General features: G+C 33.3%; 1 pseudogene; it reads left to right on the top strand.

The window, feature by feature from the left end:
• The first annotated feature begins 1,672 nt into the window (after positions 1-1,672).
• On the top strand, positions 1,673-6,342 carry LOC105451374 (annotated as a pseudogene).
• Positions 6,343-6,704: the final 362 nt, after the last annotated feature.

The following is a 6,704-nucleotide window of genomic DNA, read 5'->3' as shown; positions in this document are numbered from 1 at the left end:
TTCTTTTCAGTAAAAGAAAAGAAATTTTTCTATCCTTGCCCATACTTTGCTACGTTTTATTTTAAAAACACCATTATATAATACTGAATATATAAACGTATTTTACTGAATATATAAACTTGAGAGACTATATATAAATATGTAGTTTAATTATATAAATATATTTACGGAATAAAGTCGCATTTAGCCTGATGTTGTCGAAAATCTTTCAATTGACAAGCTTTACTACAATAACCTGGTTTGCATTTTTCCCAAAATTTTATTGTTTTCAAAGAACAAACAGAGCAGTTTTGTTCTGCATTTCTGAACTTGGAATATTCATATAATTCCTGTAAATAATTGCAACAATGGAATAATAAATAAAATATATACTAAATGCATAATACATAATTTTTCTTAACTGTTACATTAATTATATATTTGCATAATTTCTTACTTCATTTTGGGTCATTCCTCACACAAATGTCTAATGCCAAAAAAACAAGTACTACATAGTGTAGATGATATTGAAGAATGTATGATATGAAGAATGAATGATATGAAGAATGTTCAAAGTTTCAGTATGCAAACAACAAAATAAAGTAAGAAATTATACAAATATATAATTAATGTAACAATTAAGAAAAATTATGTATTATGCATTTAGTATAAGAATATCATGATTCACGTTATTAAACAATAAAATATACCTTAATTTTAAATCATGTGAACATGTATAATATTAATTTATAAACTGTAACTAATGTAATAATGTATAAAATTTGTACAATCAATATTAACAAAAATTACAAAACATTTTAATAATTAAACAACTATATAGAGATTAGTAGCTCATACCTCATTTAACTCTGGTGAATTATCGACGTAGTCGGTATATTCCTCGTCCATCCTATAAATAATATAAAAGAAATCACGTAGGTATAAATTTATGTAAATTATTATGAGGATATTGCAAATTGCTCGTAAGGGAATCAAAACACGCGGGATAAACAACAAAGGATACTAGGGCTGCGTTCCGTTTGGCGCTTACAGCTGGTTACAGCGCTCACAAAATCATTTCATCCTTGTTGTTTATCAAGTACTAAACAAAGACAAATGATGCTTACAAGCGCTGTAAGCGTCAAAAGGAACGCAGCCTAGTTGACCTGCAAGTGCGACAGCACGTTAAAATGCTATATGCAACGAAAAGCCGGAAATATGTAAACGCGAAAGAACGGAAAGAAAAAAAGCCGATCACGTAATTTTTAAGGCTGCGGTCCGATTTACGCTTGCAGCGCTCATGATCATCATTTGTCTTTATTTAATGTTCGACTAATGACAAAGATGAAAGTATTCCAAAAGCATTGTGAGCATGAATCGGACCGCAGCCTAATACTTACTCTGCCATTTTTCAATTTTTTCCCGACTCAGTTATTTCGTTTTTGTGCGTCTCAGTAAGCAGAGGATCCGTTTGAAACAATTGACGGTTGAAACGTTCAACCGTCAACGTACCATAGTAACCAAAAATCTTACCAACTGAGAAAAGTAAAATTATTTAGCATTGGCAAGATGGTCGCGACCGGTGTTACGAGTTCTGATTGGACATTCAACGGCATTTTTAATATTTTCTAGTACTTTTGCGATACTGCCATAAACCAGTGACCAGTCGCGCTTCTCTGATAATCTAGGACTCTAAGCACACCATGCTACGACAGCTATCATGGGTTCGGCGTAACAGGGTTAGAATTCGACGCGTGTGAAACTGTGAAATTGGATTTTATAATTACGCCGTTCATAAGAGTTAAAGAGTGCGCGACAAAGTGCGAAAGTAATCACGATCATGGGTACGAAATTTTCGAAATCATCGGTCGTTTCTGTATTGCGAAATATGAGCCGCAGAAGAGTACATGAAGAAGATGATGGTTACGGTAAGCGACACTTGAAGTTATCGTTCGCCTGATGCTTCAGATTCTCACCAATTGACTATGATATTCAAATAGAAAACTGTATAAATACAAACGTGTTATTTTTATACCACCTTTTTAAAAATCCTATTCAGTTTAATTTATTTGATGATTTTTATACTTTTTATTTTGACACACACATACAACACACGCATACAATCAAGTATTTTTGCTTCAAAAATAAAGAAAAATTTTCACTGTTGAACTTTTATTCTGTTATACATTGTGTAAGATACATATACACGATAGAACTCCGTTAATCTCCATTTATACGAACAATTTATTCTCTATCGATGCTGCATCTTTATTATGTATAATATGTATCCTTGTTATAAAAATCTTTATGTATGTACAAATTGACTCTTTTATACTTATAATAAAACGTATATTACGCTTATAAAATTACACGTATATATGTTCTCTTTTTTTTTAGATTGAGTGTATAAAAAACCCAGAAAGGTATCAGAGAATCAAGAGATCGAAGATCGTCTTGAAACTCTCATCCTCTGCGTCGAGGAGAAATCAGCATCGTCTTTGGACAGCAACTTAGAAGGTTTGGCTTCCGTATTAGAAGCCGATCTGGGTTTATTTTGTAGCAAGATTCTTCGGATTTTAACAGACTGCGCTATTAAAATGCCAGAAAAATGCACTATTTATACTATCCTCGTTGGGTTATTAAACGCGAAAAATTTTAATTTCGGCGGAGAATTCGTTGATTACATGGTGAAAAATTTCAAGGATACCTTAAAAGCATGCAAATGGGATATGGCTAGAGATATTCTCTTAGATTTCTGGCTGATTTGGTAAATTGCCATGTTTTATTGTGTGGATCGTTGATGCAATTATTTGACAATATGCTGGATGCTGCAAACGAGGATGGTGTACCGCAAGTGAGATGTGATTGGTATGTGAGAAATTTTTATTTATTGTCAGGTTCTTTTTGAACTTCTTGCGCCGTTCATCTTTCTCCTCATTTTTTTTTTAATAACATAGAGAGAAAAAGAGGGAAGATGAGCCATGCAACAAGTTAGCTAACAAGAATAGGCCTTATAGTGACATCTCTGTTGAATTAAACAGTCTTTAATAATTATGTATAACAATTTGTAGGTATGTTTATGCTGTTTTATCAATGCTGCCATGGCGCTGGTTGGCAGAGAATTGTATGAGAAGAAAGAACAAGAATTGAATCATCTGATGGTTACAATAGAGATAATTTTTGAACAAACGAAGCAAAAAGCATCAGCCGGCATTGAGAGTATGGTCGTGTGACACGCCTCATCCACAGGAGGAATATTTAGATTGCTTGTGGGCGCAAGTTCACAAACTGAGACAGGATCAATTGGGCTGAGAAACATATTCCACGGGTTCGATTCGATTTGATTCTGTGTGAAGCGCTGCAACATAATTTACCACCTTTGACACCACCTCCACACCACGAATCTTATTCTTACTCATTGCCTACTGTCGTCTTTCGTATGTTCGATTATACCGATTGCCCTGCTGAAGAACCATTATTACCGAGAAGTCATACCATTGAGAGATTCTTGATAGAAGAACATCTACGACAGATCATTAATAATTATTATTTCGAGAGAAAGGAGTGGTAAAACAAAAGTATATATCAAAAGTGTGGGAAACGTAATTTTTTTAAAGTTATGTCACTTTTGCAGCAAGTGCGATATATTGAAAGAAATTGATATCTTTTTTTAGTTTTTTCACTAATATAATTTATTTTATAAAGCATCCTCGCGCTTTCTCATAATTGTTACTGTTATTTGCAAATTGTATATGATAACATTAATTATTTTTATTTTACAGTGCTGCACAACTACTAAACTTTCCATTTAAAGCAAAAATTCCTTTAGACTATTGTATTGTTGAAGTAATATTCGGTGAATTATTTAGACTGCCCACTCCAAAATTTGGAGATCAGTTATGGATCAATTTTGATAAAACTCTGCAAATTACAGCCTTCAACTATGCCACAGGTTACAAATAATAAAAATAAATTAAATGCTCGAAAATTTAATATTTTGCATTTATTATAGCATAGTACGATAAAAATAATATTTAAATTGTACATAGGTATTAGCGCAAGCCACAGAGATTCTGTTTCGTCGTATAGACAGTATGGCGGCTACTGCTTTCGATCGCTTTGTCTGGTAGTTTGCATACCATTTAAGCAACTTTCAATTCCGTTGGTCGTGGGAAGATTGGGATTCTTGCTTTCAACGCGATGCAGAACATCCAAGACCAAAATTTATACGAGAGGTTCTACTTAAGGCTTTGAGGTCAGTATTTTAGATATAATCCTGTTTTTTATATTATTTATAATACAATATTTATAAAATTGTGTTGTAAAACGTATAGCTTTATACCAATATACGGACATACAAAATTATATTGTAAGTTCTATCGTACATATAAAAATGCATATAAAATCATCCATAAAAAATCGCATTTTTAGATTGTATGTCACATTATCAAAGGATTCGAGATATGATGCCAGATGTGCGCAGAATTAATTCCAGCAGTTCCTGAGCCTGTGTACAAATATTCATCTGAAGGTGCTAGTAAGTATAATGGAATAAAAAAATCAAATGATACAACTTTGAAACTTAACGAGATATAATGTCCTACATCTTATTTCGATATCAAATTAGTTTTATTAGACGTAGAGGAGTGTAATATTTATTATTTTTAATCAACATTAGGCATGAATTAGGACATTATACTTGTGTAATTTGAGTCGCTAATAAGATGCAAAGACAAAACAAAGGCAAAGCTAGATAGAAAATATTCATAATATACTAACATGTTAACAAATTATTTCAGGTTCACTCCCTGGTACATCTGCAGCACGAATTGGTGGTTTCTATAAGACGTAAATGCACGCCGGAAGAAGTACTAAATGTATTAAATACATTACCTGGTCCTAGAGAAAACGAAGAGACGAATAACTACAATCCATTGAAGATCGATTTGTCTTTGTACAAACTTTACTGAATCTCGGTTCGAAAAGTTTATCACAGTTTTGTGGCTATAGTAAAATTTCATTATGTTTTCAAGGTAAATTAACATTTAACTTTATAATCAAGATGCATGTGTATACATGTGTTTTTCACATAAATATTTCTTATCCATATGTGCTCGCTGAAACAGAAGAAGCGCAGATATGTATATTAAGAAACATGTATGCATTGTGGAAGAATTATCAAATGATGGTAGTACTAACGGACAAGTTTTAAAAAACTGGTATTATCGAATGTAGCGCTATCGCCAACTGGATATTTTTCAAGATGGCATCAGAGTTCACAAAGTTTGTATTTTGTATCTCGATAGAGTATACATTCATTTATTTTATTTTAAAATGTCAGCACTATTTATGGTATATATGGAAGAATATTAATATAAGAAATTTCCATTTTTTCCAGATTATATATTTGGGAAATATTGCATTTGACAATACGTAAAATGAACAAACATGTGACGAAGTTGAGTACGGAATTAACGGAGGAGAGGGAGAAACTGAGAAGAGCGGAGAGCAGGTCGGGTTCCTCTTCGGACTAGGAGGACACTAATAAGGAGAGAAATAGAGAGAGACCATCGGAGGACGTAGTAGAACGAATGGAAGAAAAGTTGGAAGCCGCGCAAGCAGATCAGAAAAATTTATTCCTCATTATATTTCAGGTACAAAAGCGTGTATCACTTATATAAACAGTCCGCGAATGTCGTATTTTCGTCGATACGACAATATGAAAGAATTTCTAAATTTCTATTTTAGATAAGATTAAAAGTCAAATGGATTTGCGAAAATTTATGGATATTTATAGATATAGATTGATTGGAGGATCCCGTCTTCGCGGCGCACTTCGCGTCGGCGCCGTCGCGAGGTTGCGCGTGAATCGTGACTGCTGTAACGCGAGACTGCCGAGACGCGACGCTGCTCCGAGCCGAGCTCGAATGAACTATCGCGCCCGCGCGTAGTACGTAGATCCTCTGTGTATCGCTATTCTATCGAAGTTGCTTGCCTGCAACGATTCAATTTGTAAATTAATATTGTATTTAATTCGCGGCTACATAATTAATCGATGCTACGGCGATATAAGTACTTGGATATTTCTTTCGAAAAGAATTAATCACGTTGCTCTCTATATATAATTTACGCGTTTTTTTTTCTCAGGGGAAAAGGATGATTCGCCGATTCGTTCATCGACGCGCTCATCCTGACGTCGCGATCTCGCTGTCTTTCGTTTCTCTCTTTTTACAACTCACTTTTATACTCATTAATTAGTCCGTTATACTTGACAAATACATCGTATATATTTTTGTACATAGGTACTTTATAGGTATATTATCGGCGTAAGGTGACAAACAATTAAAAAACATTTTATTTCGATCGAGCGTTTATCTGTTCCCCCGCACCTTCAACGCACTATCATCGCATAACGACTCGTAATAAACGTCTACGTTGATGATATCTTTGTCCGATTCATTCTGGGCTGACTGCGCATTGGACTTAAACAGATTTATAACATTAAAATTATATATATATATAAAAGAAGAATTGAAGAAAGAATGAAATAATGATAATAAAGCAGTCCGCCGCCTACATATATGTATATATATGTACATATATATATATATATATTTCGTTTATTGCATGCAAATTCTGTCGACAAGAAGTTCCTATCAATTTTTCTTAATTGGGTTTTTTTAATTAAATTTTTCTTTTTATTAAATTTTATTAAATTTTTCTTG

This window comes from Wasmannia auropunctata, unplaced genomic scaffold (genome assembly GCF_000956235.1).
Source record: "Wasmannia auropunctata unplaced genomic scaffold, wasmannia.A_1.0 LD336052.1, whole genome shotgun sequence".
Lineage (NCBI taxonomy): Eukaryota > Metazoa > Arthropoda > Insecta > Hymenoptera > Formicidae > Wasmannia > Wasmannia auropunctata.
Note: the sequence above shows the minus strand (reverse complement) of the source record. Positions and strands in the feature narration are given on the sequence as shown.